The following is a 13,824-nucleotide window of genomic DNA, read 5'->3' as shown; positions in this document are numbered from 1 at the left end:
TGGGAGCTCAAGTGATCCTCCCACCTTAGCCTCCCTAGTAGCTGGGACTACAGGCATGTGCCACCACATTTGGCTATTTTTTTTTTTTTTTGGTGGAGATGGGATTTTTGCCACTTTGCCCAGGCTGGTCTCGAACTCCTGGACTCAAGCGATCTGCCAGCCTCAGCCTCCCAAAGTACTAGGATTATAGGTGTGAGCCACCACACCTGGTCCTTTTGCATATTTTTTAAATTGAGCTTTTTTGTCTTCTTATGGTTGAATTATAAGAGTTCTTTATATATTCTGGATAAAAGTTCCTTATCAGACACAGGATTTGCAAACATTTTCTCCCATTCTGTATGGCTCATATTTTTTACTTTCTTGCTGCTGTTCTTTGAAGCACAAAGGTTTTCTACCTTGATGAAATCTAATGTATCTATCTTTTCTTTCCTTTTTTTTGCTCGTGCTTTTGGTGTCATAGCTCATAAACCAATGTTTCATCCTAGGTCACGAAGTTTTCTAGTTTTAGCTCGTATATTTAGTTCTATGATCCATTTTCTTTTTACTTTTGGGAGAAATACATTTATTCATTATATTATGGCATTTTTTTCCTCTTAGGAGCCATTTGAGTTAATTTTTTATATGATGTGAGGATTCAATTATACTTTTTGAATGTGAATATCCAGTTGTCCCAGCACTATTCTTTCCCCATTGAATTCCACTGACACCCTTGCTGCCCTTAACCATATATGTAAGGGTTTATTTCTAGAGCTCAAGTCTGTTCCACTGATCTATATGTGCAGGTATGTCCTTATGCCAGTACCACACTGTCTTAATTACTATAGCTTTGTAATAAGTTTTGAAAGAGCGAAGTGTGAGTCTTCCTACTTTGTTCTTTCTTTTCAGGATTGTTTTTGCTATTCTGGCTTCCTTGGATTTCTGTATGAATTTTGGGATCAGCTTTCAGTTTCTGCAAAAAAGGCAGCTAGATTTTACTAGGGATTGCATAGACCCTGTAGCTCATTTCCAGGAACAATGACATTTTAACAATATTAAGTCTTCCAATCCATGAACACAGGGTGTCTTTCCATTTACTTAGGTCTTCTTTAATTTCTTTTTTTCTTTTTTTTGTTTTTTGAGGTAGAGTCTTGCTCTGTAGCCAGGCTGGAGTGCAGTGGTATGATCTCAGCTCACTGCAACATCCACCTCCCAGGTCCCGGTTCAAGCAATTCTCTTGCCTCAGCCTCCTGAGTATCTGGGATACAGGCACCTGCCACTGTGCCCAGATAGTTTTTGTATTTTTAGTAGAGATGGGGTTTCACCATGTTGGTAAGGCTGGTCTTGATCTCCTGACCTCATGATCTGCCCACCTCAGCCTCCCAAAGTACTGAGATTACAGCCGTGAGCCACCGTGCCCGAACTTTAATTTCTTTTAATGATGTTTTGTAGTTTCCAATGTACAAGTCTTGAACTTCTTTTGTTAAATTTATTTCTAAGGATTTTGTGTTTTTCAATATGATCATAAATAAAATTGTTCTTTTAATTTTTTTGTATTGTTATACTAAGTTTTTGAGGGAGATTAATTAATGAAAGTCTGCAAGCCTGCTTGCTCAACTGTGGGACTGCTCAACTCCTAATGCAAGCCCTGAGCTCCCAAACCTGCACCAGCAGGAAATCAGCTGTAAAACCCATACTCTTGCCACCCTAGCAGGGCCTGTTCACCAATGGCCTCTTCAGATGTGGCCTTGGAGGACAACAAACAAGGAAAGACCTCCCAAAAGGCAGAGCCAGGAGCCACAGAGAATAATGGTTAAAGGAAATGTCTCCCAGGAATCAGTACTAAGGAACTTAGTCCCCTGGGAGACAGGGAACCTTTGCAATTTTCGCCCAGTGGGATTTACTAATTGCTTTATGAGTACTCTGGGTTTTCTATTTGTCCCTTTCCAAATGGCAGTTTTATTCGTGGTTATCCTGTTCCTCCATCTCTCGTATATTGCATATGTGCTGTTGGCTGGTAGAAGGTGACTTATCTTTTAGATAGATGACTTATCTTTTAGTTTATCACTGGACCAATATTTGAATTTCATGTAAAAATCAGACAATTACCAGGAGAGCCTGGACTTTGAGACAGTCGCAGTAATGGATAAAACCTGTGGGCTTTGCGCTTGGGTAGGGGATTACATGTTTCACGTTTGGGAAGAGAATCTGCATTTATTTGCGTAACCAAAGGTGCAGATTGTAGTGGAGATTGCTAGGTTTCCATCAATATCCATTCTCTTCTTTTTCAATAGTGGTGGAATACTCAACTGACCACATTTAACAGCCAGATAGAGACTCTGTTTCTTAACTTCCGTCACAATAATTAGGTATGTCTCATGACCAAGTCTGAAGCAATGGAATGTGAGTGGACGTGATGTATGCAACTTCCAGGCCATGCCCTTCAAAGGAAGGAGGTATATCTTCTTCCTTTTTTCCTTGGAAGTGCTGGCAGCGGCTGGAGCACCCGCCTTGGAGGGAAACCTCAAGTTAAGGATGGGAGAGCAACAGAAAGAAGCAGCTATGGTATCATCCCGGTTCTGCCTTCCCAGACTCCTGCAGGAGCTAACCTTCTGCTTGTTTGCAACACTGTCTTTGGGATCTCTTTGTCATAGCAGCCTAACTTTGTTTATTTATTTATTTATTTTGAGACCTCTGTTGCCCAAGATGGAGTGCAGTGGCACAATCTCAGCTCACTGTAACCTCCACCTCCTCAGCTCAAGTGATTCTCCTGTCTCAGCATCCCAAGTAGCTGGGATTACAGGTGCCTGCCACCATGCCCAGCTAATTTTTGTATTTTTAGTAGAGATGGGGTTTTGCCATGTTGACCAGGCTGGTCTCCAACTCTGGGCCTCAGGTGATACACCCTATCCAACCTTGGGCCTCAGGTGATCCTCCCAAAGTGCTGGGATTACAGGCATGAGCCACCGTGCCCAGCCTGCAGCCTAACTTTTGTTCTAATAAGTTTGTTTCTCCGATGGGAGAGACTGGCTCATGTTTGTGTGCTGATGGAAATAATCTATTAGAGAGGGAGACACTGAAGAGGAGAGAGTGAGGGAATAACCAAAGGAACAAAGTCCTTAAGAAGACAAGAAAAGGTGGGACCCAGGAAACAAGACATGGAATTTTTCTTTGAAGAAACTAGGATGCTTCTTCCATTGTGATTGAAAGAATGAGAAAAGGTCAGTGCAGATGCAGGGAGCTTGTGGATTCTGTGGGGAGACAATGAGGAAGGATCAGTATATTTGCAAGAGAGCAATGCGATGATAACCTATGGAATGTTTATTTTACTGAACTCCCCGCATCCACCCACAGCACTTGTTCGCTGATACACTCATCATTGATCCACCCAGGGTTTATTTTAATTCGTTATGAATTTATTTCTTTTTAGTTTTAGAGACAGGGTCTTTCTCTGTCACCCAGGCTGGAGGCAGATTATGATGTGATTATGACTCACTGCAGCCTAGAACTCCTGAGCTTAAGCGTCCTCCCGCCTTAGCCTCCAGAATAGCTAGGATTACAGACGTGTACCATTATGCCTAGCTAATTAAAAAAACAACTGGGGGCGGGGCCTGAGGGTGGGGTCTTACAACTGTAATCCCAGCACTTTAGAAGGCCGAGGTGGGTGGATCACCTAAGGAAAGGAGTTTGAGACCAGCGTGACCAAACGGGAAAACCCCATCTCTACTGAAAATATGAAGAATTAGCCAGGTGTGGTGACACATGCCTGTAATCCCAGCCTCCTGGAGGCTGAGGCAAGAGAATCACTTGAACCCAGGAGGCAGAAGTTGCAGTGAGCCAAGGTCATGCCATTGCACTCCAGCCTGGGAAACAAAGCGAAACTCTGTCTCAAAATATGTATTTTTTTTTTTTCTGATATAGTTTGGATGTTTATACCCTCCAGATCCCATGTTGAAATGTGATCCCCAGTGCTGGAGGTGGGGCCTAATGGGAGGCGTTTGGGTCAAGGGGGCAGATCCCACATAAATGGCTTTGAGTGTAATGAGTGGTAATGAGTTCACATGAGATCTGGTTGTGGAGAAGGCTCTGGCACCTTCTCCCTTCTCTTCCTTTCTTGCCATGTGGCATACTTGCCCCCCACTTTGCCTTCCACCATGAGTAAAAGCTTCCCGAAGCCATAGCAGAAGCTGAGCAGATGATGATGCCATTCTTGTAAAGACTGGAAAGCTGTGAGCCAAATAAGCCTCTTTCCTTTATAAGTTACCCAGTCTCAGGCATTCCTTTATAGCAACACAAAAGAGAGGGTCTTGCTACGTTGCCCAGACAGGTCACAAACTCCTGGCTTTAAGCAATCCTTCTGCCTCGGCCTCCCAAAGTACTGGAATTACAGGTGTGAGCCATCACACCCAACCTAATTTGTTATTTTTAAAGATGTAATAGGCACCTGCAAAACTACCACCCAAACAAAAGTTCTGACAGTGACCCACATTTCACCACATGGTTCCCCTTCCCCACCTATCCCTTTGCCTCTTCCTCTCAACGTGGTCGTCATCCTGAATTCTGTATGCAAGGTGCAATCTTGTTTCCTTTTCATATGGTTTTATTGCATCTCGGCACATTTTCAAAAATTATAGCTATATATTTTTATATTAGCTGTCTTTACCATCATTAAAAGGGTATCATTCTTCATGTAACCTTTTGGAACTTAAGTTTTTGGCTTGATTGTATCTTGCCAAGATTCATCCATGTTGTTTTTTGTTGCTGTGGCTCATGGGTTTAGCCTGCCTACGATATTCTGTTGTGTGAATATGTCAGTTGATTCATTTATGAGCCACGGCATCTTGGTGGGAAAGGAGAGTAGTAAAGGCAGGAAGAGTTGATGGATGGAAAAGGAGTAAAGGTACCAATAGACTGAAGAGTTCGTGAGGACAGATAGCTGTGGCAGGGCACCCATGCCAGGAAGCAGGGGGCTTGGAGGTGGCAAAGAGTTGAAGGAGAGAATTTCTGATTTCAGAAGGAGAGAAAAGGTGACCGTAAAGATTTCAGGGATAAATAAATAGCTAAGGCCAGAATTCTTTGAGATGAGGGTGAAGGAAGCCAGAGGTCAGAATATGGGCAAAGGTCCCTCCATTTGTCTAGGATACCGGCAGGAGGTGGAGTGGAGAGGAAGATGAGGCTGGAGCTGGAGTCTCCAGTGCACGGGGCTGGTAGATGACAGGGAGATAAGGAGGAAGGACAGCATAGCAGGAGGCAGGAGTCTCAGTGCTGCAGGGGTTTGCAAGAGGTTGGGAGTAATGTGCTGGAAATGACAATGAGGAATAATAAGGTCAAAATGCCACATCCTTTATCCCTGAGGTGCTGAGAATGTGAGATTGAACAGCCTCCTCTTGGAGGTGGTGGTTCAAGGCCTGGAGGAGGGAACATTCCAGAAAGAGCTTGAAGATACAGGAGAGTGTGCTGACCGTGGCGCAAGAGCTCCAGCATGCATTGTGCAAGAGCAGAGGGGAGGGGCATAGCCGATGGGGCAGGCAGCACAACAGGAGTCAGCCTCGGCAGAGAGGGAAGTCAGTTGGGCTGTCATGGGAGGAGAGGCGATCGCAGGTCTCATGGATGATCAGTCTTGGCTACACCTCACAAGCTACAAGCGGCTGCATGTTTCTCACAGGGGCATGGGGGTGGAAGGGTCAACTGTCAGCATCTCGCCCCCATGCTACTGTGAGCCCCATTTGTCCCTCGGGCTTAATGTACCTCCCTAGGGGGAGAATCAAAAAGTCATTGCTCCTTCCTTGGCTACAGTGCTGGTGTCAGGGGAAGCCAGTGTGGAGAATGGTCTTGGTCTAGCCTGGAAACAGAACACTGTCTTCCTCCTGGCTCCCGTGGGGCTTGTGGGCTCCCATGGCCCTGGGCGAGCCCAGCTTGCCCTCTGAGCAATCTTCTGACTCTAGTCTGAGGATAGAGACACTACTTTGGCTCTTAGGGAGCCCCCATTGAAGGGAGGAGGCTTGAAGGAAAGAAGAAGCAGGGAAGCCCGCTCCGCCACTGGGGAGCCAAGGAAGGCTCTAAGAGAAGCGCGGGCCTGCTTGCCATTGTTCTTCAACACAATCGGCACAGAAAGAAAGGAAGAGCCCAGCCCAGCCTCGGCCTGTTTTTGTGGTACGAGGCAACGTTTCCCTCTCGATTTCCCCAATTAGGCTCCACTCAATTATGCTTCTTTAATTATGAAAGCTTGGAATGAGGGTGGGGCGTTGTTAGACACAGAACCATTCGATGACTTTCTGTGCCCCGTCTCTTACCTGGGCCTATACTCGTCACAGCCACTGCCTCTCCCCTGTCCCAGGAGCCCGGGACCTACCACACTAGTGTTCTTATCACCTCTGGCCCTTTCTTTTTTATTATATATTTTAAAAATTATTTAAAAAATAATAGAGACGGGGTCTCAGTTATGTTGCCCAGGCTAGTCTTGAACTCCTGGGCTCAAGGGATCCTCCTGCCTGGGCCTCCCAAAGTGCTGGGATTATAGACATGAGCCATCAGTCCTGGTCCTCTGGCCCTTTCTTTTTCCTCCATACAACCCTAGGCCATAGAGGATCTGGGTGGGATCCTAGGACTGGTACATTCCCAGGTACCAGAAGGGCAGTTCCTCCAGAGTGTTCCATCGCTCAGTTCTCAGTAACTCTGCCTCTAGTGCCCTGTCTCTTGGGGAGATGGGCCATTTGCTGTGCTAGCCCTTAGGCTAATGAGGGGAGCACCACTCCCATACTCAATGCATCGGGTGTGATGCCTTTCCATTTCTCCATGGCTCCAGCACTCAGGACCCCCAGCTGACAAGACGGCCATGTCCTGCACTCCCTAGCAGCTCCTGAGCAGAAGCAAAGGCTGCTCTAACCCACATGCAAAATGCTTTGAATGTACCAGTGGCATGGAGTCAGGATAGAGGGGAAAAATGAAAATTTCTCAGGCTAGGGTGAGCAGATCTGGACCTGTAATGTGTCTTGTCACACTCTCAGCAGAGGGGAGGCTGGTCACAGGCAGAATTTTTCTGGATTTGGATGGAGGGAACAAATTTAGTCCTCACACAAGAGATAGAGTTTCAGCCCACAGCAACGTGTACCAAGAGAAGGTCCCAAGATGTACTAATTAGGATATAGACTTGGCTGATACAACAGAGATCCAACATAACAGTGGCTCAAACCACATAGAAGTTTCTTTCCTCTTGTGCAATAGTCCAGGCATAAACAGTTTGGGACCAAAATAGTATCAGGCATTTGCACTTCTTCTAACTCACTGATGTGCCATCCCTCTGGGACCTGCTCTCACCATAGGATCCAAGATGACATTCTGTCACATAGGCTTCTAGTCTGCACGAAGTAGGGGAGGGAGGGCCTCAGAGGCAGGTTCCCTCCTTATAAGGACACCGTCCAAAAGTTGCACACAATGCTTTTGCTCACATTGCATTGACCAGAACTGTTAGACACGTCACTAACCTTAGCTGCAAGGGAGCCTGGAAAATGTCGTTTTTATTCCAGTAAATACCTTTTGGTCTAGGAGAGAAAAGAGCAAATTGTTTTGGGGGCCAACTAGCAGTTCTGTCACATGAGACCCCAAGTGCACAGCAAGGAGGTTCTTGGATTTGTTTGCTGTATGCCCCACTCCCCCTGGCTACAGGGGCAGTCAAGGGACTCAATCTGGGAAAATTACCTCTGGCCACAGCAATCACCCAGAACTAGGCACTTGATTCAAGTGGATTCAATCAGGCAGGGTTCTTCCTCAGGCCTTTTTTCTCTTTTTTTAAAAAAAGTTGAAGGCCAGGCACAGTGGCTCACACCTGTAATTTCAACACTTTGGGAGGCCAAGGTGGGTGGATCACCTGAGGTTAGTTCAAGACCAGCCTGGCCAACATGGCAAAGCCCCATCTCTACTGCAAATATGAAAACTAACTGGGTGTGGTGGCACATGCCTATAATCCTGGTTACTCGGGAGTCTGAGGTGGGTGCCTGGAACCTGGGAGCCAGAGGTTGCAGTGAGCTGAGGAGATTGAAATCACTGTACTCCAGCCTGGGCGACAGAGCAAGACCTTGTCTCAACTTTTTTTGAGACAAAGTCTTGCTCTGTCGCCCAGGCTGGAGTGCAGTGGCACAATCGTGGCTCACTGCAACCTTGAACTACTGTGTTCAAGAAATCCTCCCACCTCAGTCTCTGGAGTATTATGGGACTACAGGCACGCACATCATAACCTAAAAAAATTTTTTTGTAGAGATGGGATCTCACTATGTTGCCCAGCCTGGTCTGAAAGCCCCCTGAGGACATTTTCTAAGCAAGCCTCATAGCAGACTGTACAATTTCCTTTCTGGTCATGAGACTATGAGGATGTAATCCCGAACAGACCACAGGCATTTTTCCTGCAGGGGAAGGAGGGTGTGCAAAGCTCATTTGCGGAAGAAAGGGTGCTGCTCGCCTCTGAGAGATGGGGGGAGAAGAGAGGATGAGATAGTCCAGCAGGTGAGTAGGCCTCATTCTGGCCTCCCCGGAGCCTGCTTTGTCCTTTCCCTGTTTGAGCCAATAGTCAGTATCCCCCTCCCACCAAGCTGATTCAAGTCAAGTCTGAGCCATTCGCAACCCTTCATACTACAAGTGTGGGGATTTTTTTTTGTCCTGGGGGGAACTGAGTGAATGGCTGGGGGTCACAGCTGAGATGGAAAATCTGGAAGGAAAGTGTGTGTGCTCCAACCATGCCATCTCTCTCTCCCGCACATGTGCCCTGTGGCACATCAAAGTTCCCACCCAGCCCTTCACCACGGAGGCTGCCGGGTTTCTCCACATTTTCCCAGCCAGCCCTACTGCTGCCAGCCAGCTCTCCTCCCAGGCTTGCTGCAGCTGGCCCAGCTGTGAGGGGGCCAAGGAGGGCACTGCACAAAGGCCCCATTCTCAGCTGGCGGGGGCTGTTATCAGCCCAACCTAAACTCTGAATCACCTGCATCTCTGGGCAGCCCTGTGGGTGGGGCCGTTTGATTTCCCCTCTGGGCCTCCCTTGGCCAGAACCTGTGCGTGGGGGTGGACTCTCAATAAAGGTTCATTGTTTTCTGTCCCCTCTGCTATCGGGTTCAGTGAAGACTTCCTGAGCCCCTTCCTCTGCGCCTCACTCAGCCTCTTCTCCCTGGCCCCTGCCCCTCTGCGCACCATCCCAGGCCCACCTCACCTTATCAGCAGATAACCAAGGGGAGGATAATCAGGGGAGCCCAGGTGGTGACCTGGGAAGGCAGGAGACAGGCATTGGCTGGCTTTGCCTCCAGGGCAGTCAGAATGAAGACAGATCTGAACCACTGGCTGGCTCCCCAACTTGCTTGAGTCCCCCCACCAACCGCAGACAACAACCAAGCTGTCCTGGGCCTGTGGTGTCACCTAGTGGCCAGCCCTGGAACTTGTCTGGGAGGTGGGGGTCACACATGTTCCCTAATCTCTCTTTTCTCCTGTTTTTTGTTTTTGTTTTAAATGATATGGGTTCAGTTCTACTCATTCTTCCTTGGGCCATCTTTAAAACCCAAATTCCAAATCCAAAGCCTACTTCTGTCATCCCCGACCTCCCCAGATTGCCTGAAGAGGTCCTTTCCCCTCGGAGCCAGGGCAGACCCACCCCCAAGTCAAGAAAAGGCAGACTGAAAGGAATAATGAAGAATAGAGGCTTTCAACTTCAGAAGCCCTTGAAAAGCACTTAGAAGTTTCCTTCAGAACCCCCAACCATCTCCTCATCCTCCTGTTAAGAACCCTGCTTTCCTTCAAGCATCAGCTTTCAAGAGAAAATAGATGGACTTTTCTAGATCCACATTACAACTTTCCCATTTCCACTACAGGTCTTGTAACAGTGGGGTTTTCTGTCTTCCCTGTGTAGCTGAGCGGCAGCCCTGCTTTGAGATGAGTTTAGTGGGCATTTATTATGCCCCAACCTGAAAACTGAGCCCCATTCATAACTCTGAGTTCTCAACTTTCTATTGGCTCATTGTGTGAAATGCCAAACCACTTCATAGAAACATTTGGAAATCTAACCCACTGGAAAGTCAGGGCAGCCTGACGGTAGATGTTTAAAGGAAAGATCATGAGATGCTTTCTGGGCAGGATGGTGGCTGCTTGTTGTTCCTGCTGCAGTTTCAAACAGGCTTGCATATGAGAACTAGCTGATTTCCTCAACATGGAAATCCTGATCCTTGAGGCTTTCAAAATGGGTTGTGCCAGTGGCCTAAGGTTGGGGGAAGGAGGTGTGGAGTATCGAGTTAAGGGAGGATGTGAGCACAGAAACTAGGCAGAGAGGATGTGAGGAGCGCCGAGTTAAGTGGAGGATCTGGAGAGCGTTTTAGGGCCAAGACTGGAGAGAGACCCAGCTGACTTCTACCTGACAACAAGGGCCCAGTGGAGACACAGAGATACTCCAGGCAGGAGAATCATTTTCGAACAAAGCCATATTCTTTAATGTAGCAGAAACCGACCTCTGCTTGGAGGGATGCCGGAGTAGACAGAGGAGAGGGCCTCTGTTAGCAAAACTCCATCTCCTCTGAGTGGCTCAGCTCTCACCCTAATTAGACAAGCAAAAACTCTGCAGAGACCCTCCCTACCTTCCCTGGAGACTGCTGTTATACTAGCCTGCTCTTTTGGGGGTACCCCTACGACCCTATTGCAAATCACTCATTAAAACAGAACATGAAGCTGGGCGCGGTGGCTCACACCTGTAATCCCAGCACTTTGGGAGGCCGAGGACGACAGATCATGTCAACAGATGGAGACCATTCTGGCCAACATGGTGAAACCCTGTCTCTACTAAAAATACAAAAATTAGCTGGGTATGGTGGCACGTGCCTGTTGTCCTAGCTACTTTGGAGGCTGAGGCAGGAGAATCGCCTGAACCCAGGAGGTGGAGGTTACAGTGAGCCGAGATTGCACCACTGCACTCCAGCCTGGGTGACAGAGCAAGACTCCGTCTCAAACAAACAAACAACAACAACAAAAACAGAACATGCAACTGCCCCTGAGAGGAGCTGCAGGTGTGGTTTTCAGGGTCTCCTTTTACTTCCGGGGTGTTGGAGTGCCTTATAAATGTGGCACCCTGGGAAGCTGGGTGCTGGGCTCCGAGCATGTTATCTCATTTCATTTCCCTGCCAGGCCACGATCATGAGCTCCATTCCACCTGGTGCAACTAAGGCTGAGGGCAGTTAGCTTGGCTGACCAGGATCAAGAGCAGCTGAGTGCTGCTGAGAGCTGCCAATCCCACCTTGGAGCTGAGATCTGAATTCAGCTTCATCTGCCTTATTCCGAGGATCTTCACTTCCTCCCCATCCTTCAGGACAAAATGGAAAGAAAAAGCCCTTGAGAGCAGGAGGGTAGGACCTATTAGGGGTCATGGGGGATGGAGGTTCGAACAGGGAGCTATGAGCCCAGTCAGATATCCGGTGGGAGGCAGGGAGGAAGACTGCCTGCCCAGGAGTGCCACAAAACAGCCCTGGTGGGGTGTGGGGAGTGTGGGGAGCCAGCATGGGCTCCCAGAGGGTAGGAAAGTGAAGGAGCCTTGTTCTGTAGAGGGAGACCCCCTCCTCTGCAGCAGACACACTAGAAGTGTCCACTGATCGGACAGGGTTGGCTGGGGTCAGCAAAAAGCCCAAAAGAGATCTTTGCAGGAGAAATTTCTTCTTTGGTGCTGGACTGGAGAGTGAAGAAAGTCCTGTGGGCCAAGTGAAGGCAGCAGTACTGCAAGCCTGGGAGCTGGCCCTGGCTGGTCCCTCTTTGCCCATCTCCCCTCCTTCCAAACCCTAGTCCAGTGAGGCTTAGCTCCAGGGCCAAGGAGGGGCTGGTCATCCGTTCCTGGCCTCACCAGCAGAGGTCTCCAGAGCAGGGAGCAGAGGGCTTGGAGTGGGGGGAGGGAAGGGAAGGGTGCCCTGGGCCTCCCGCCCACTCACAGGTGTCCAGGGGTCCACATGCATGGTTGGTCTTGACTCCTGCATAGGTGAGTCTATATTTATGTGCATCCATGTGGGGTGTGTAAGTGTGGGAAGTGGGTGTATCTGTGTTTGTGGGTGTGGAGGTGTCTGTGGGTGCAGGCATGTTTGTAAGTGTGCTGGGTGGTGTCTGTGCATGTGTGTTTGCCCATGTCCTCTTTGCACATGTTGGCACTGCTTGTGACCCTGTGTATATCTGTGTACACACAAGTCCTGCATGATTTGCACTTAGGTGTCTATGCTTGGGCTTGTAAGGAGAGAGGAGAAAAATAAGTGACCTGGGGAAGGGGATGATTTGACATCTCAACATTCCAGGAGGCAGGGACTGTTCCATGTCCACATACACTGACCCAACCTGGCCACCTCCTGCCCCTCCCTCAGCACAGCCCCTGAATTTGTTTGTTAAAACCTCATTTACAGCAGGTGTTGCTGACACCCAGTTCCCAGGAGCAAGGGCTTCCAAAGCTCTATGTCTCTCTTCATGTAGCTGGTAAACATGATTCCCATTGTTGCAGGGGCGAGTGGAGCTGGAGTATGGTTGGGGGCAGGTAGAGAGCTGGAGTGGAGGAACCGCATGCTTGTGGCTGGCTCACCCATGGACGAAGAAAGCCAGAGCCACAAGGGAAAGCACAGGGGAAAGGCCTAGCTCTGCTTCTGGCCTGAGGCCCTGCACTGCAGCTCAGCCACTGCTGGGGGGTAGGCAGAAGGGAGCCCTCTAACCATGTCATGCTGAAAATCCTTGCCACAGAGAGTAGGGCAGAGTCTGGAGCCTACCACGTGTTGGGAAGCTATGCTTACTTCCCATTGCTGCTGTAACAAATTGCCACCAACTTAGCTGCTTAAAGCAATGCAAATTTACTATTACACAGTTCTGGAGGCCAGAAGGCCAAAATCAGCATCTTTGGGCTAAAAACGAGGTGTTGACAGGGCTGCTTTCCTTCTGGAGGATCTAAGGGAGAATCCATTTCCTTGCCTTTCCCACTTCTAGAGGCCACCTGCATTCCTTGGCTTGGGGCCCCTGCCTCTATCTTCAAAGTCAGCTGAGCCTGGGCAATATAGTGAGAGCCCATCTCTACCAAACATTTAAAAATCAGCTGGGCATGGTAGTGCATGCCTGTAGTTCCAGCTACTCAGGATGCTGAAGTGGGAGGATCACGTGAGCCCAGGAGGCAGAGGTTGCAGTGAGCTGAGATCAGGCCACTGCACTCCAGCCTTGGCAACAGAGTGAGACCTTGTTTCAAAACAAAAACAAAAACACAAAGTCAGCTGCATGTGATATCTTCAAGTCTTCCTTCTGTCTGCTGGCACTTTTCTGCTGCCTTTGACCTTCTTGCCTCGCTCTTATGTGGACCCTTGTGATGACACTAGGCCTTCCCAGATAATCCAGGATAATCCCCCCATTTCAAGACCCTTAACATAATCACATCTGTGAGGTCCCTTTGCGTTTGAGGTGACATTCACAGTTCCTAGGGATTAGGATGTGGACATCTTCAGGGGACCATTATTCTAACAAAGAGGCAACCACAGACAAGCTGGCAAAAGGGAGTGACATTCCTCTTTCCCCCGTGGTTTCACCCATTGGGGACCTGAGTTCCTGCTGAGGAGCCCGCTGGCCCTGATGGGCTTTCCCCTGGGCTCTTCCTCATGGCCACTGCCTTTCTTCACCCATGGGTGAGCCAGCCATGGGCAGGGGTTCTCTACTGCAGCTCTCTACCTGCCTCCCACCATACTAGCCCTGGAGGGAGCAGCTCTTGCCACCAGCAACCAGGGCACCCACACCTGGGTTATCCCCATCTCAAGATCCTTAATTGCAATTGGTAAGTCCCTGTTGCTATGTTTTGTTTTATTTTTAGTTGTGTTTTGTTTGTTT

Source organism: Callithrix jacchus, chromosome 14, assembly GCF_049354715.1.
Source record: "Callithrix jacchus isolate 240 chromosome 14, calJac240_pri, whole genome shotgun sequence".
Classification (NCBI taxonomy): domain Eukaryota; kingdom Metazoa; phylum Chordata; class Mammalia; order Primates; family Cebidae; genus Callithrix; species Callithrix jacchus.
The sequence above is the reverse complement of the archived record's forward strand: the minus strand, read 5'-3'. Positions refer to the sequence as shown.